Source organism: Sorex araneus, chromosome 1 (genome assembly GCF_027595985.1).
Source record: "Sorex araneus isolate mSorAra2 chromosome 1, mSorAra2.pri, whole genome shotgun sequence".
Lineage (NCBI taxonomy): Eukaryota > Metazoa > Chordata > Mammalia > Eulipotyphla > Soricidae > Sorex > Sorex araneus.
This window is the reverse complement of record NC_073302.1, coordinates 114,438,805-114,439,537: the sequence shown is the minus strand read 5'-3', so window position 1 is coordinate 114,439,537 and position 733 is coordinate 114,438,805. Positions and strand designations below refer to the sequence as shown.

At 35.6% G+C, this 733-nt stretch overlaps 1 non-coding gene across 1 annotated transcript; it reads left to right on the top strand.

The window, feature by feature from the left end:
- Positions 1–273: 273 nt before the first annotated feature.
- On the top strand, positions 274–380 carry LOC129401234 (U6 spliceosomal RNA). Its single transcript, XR_008628166.1, has one exon. It is a non-coding gene; the product is annotated as a U6 spliceosomal RNA (small nuclear RNA).
- The last annotated feature ends 353 nt before the right edge of the window (positions 381–733 follow it).

Sequence of the window (733 nt, the reverse complement as noted above, 5' to 3'; positions counted from 1 at the left end):
TTTTGATTTAATACAAAAATATCTTCATAATTATTATCCTGGTGGTTTTCTCATAAACCTGCAAAGATTCAAATGAGTTTTAAATCCGTCTAGAATACCAAGAAACACATATTTGTTATTTAGCCTAGGATTCAATATTTCTTTCACTAACTAGGATAGAAAAATATAATTTTTATATTTTATATTTTAAAGACATGAAAAACATCATAATTTTATGTCAGGTTTTTATAATTTTCTCAAATTATAACTATCCTATTTTTCTTTGTTAAAATAGTGCTCGCTTCGGCAGCACATATACTAAAATTGGAACGATACAGAGAAGATTAGCATGGCCCCTGCGCAAGGATGACACGCAAATTCGTGAAGCGTTCCATATTTTTTCAAGGTACTGTGAGTCGGGTGTCTACTTCAAGCTGGAGAAGAATGAAAGTCATGTGTGACACTACCAGCCTTAAGCATTTGATATAAATGTGAAACCTTTTGTGAAATCAATTATTAAAGAATGTGCTTTACAAAGTTAAAAAAAATAATGCATCACTCCAACCATGTTTGGAACAATAACACAACAGGTAGAGCATTTGCCTTGCGTGTGGCCGACCCAGGTTTGATTCCTCTGTTCCTCTTGGAGAGCCCAGCAAGCTACCGAGAGTATCCTGCCCGCACGGCAGGGCCTGGCAAAATCCCCGTGGCATATTCAATATGTCAAAAACAGTAACAACAAGTCTCACAATGG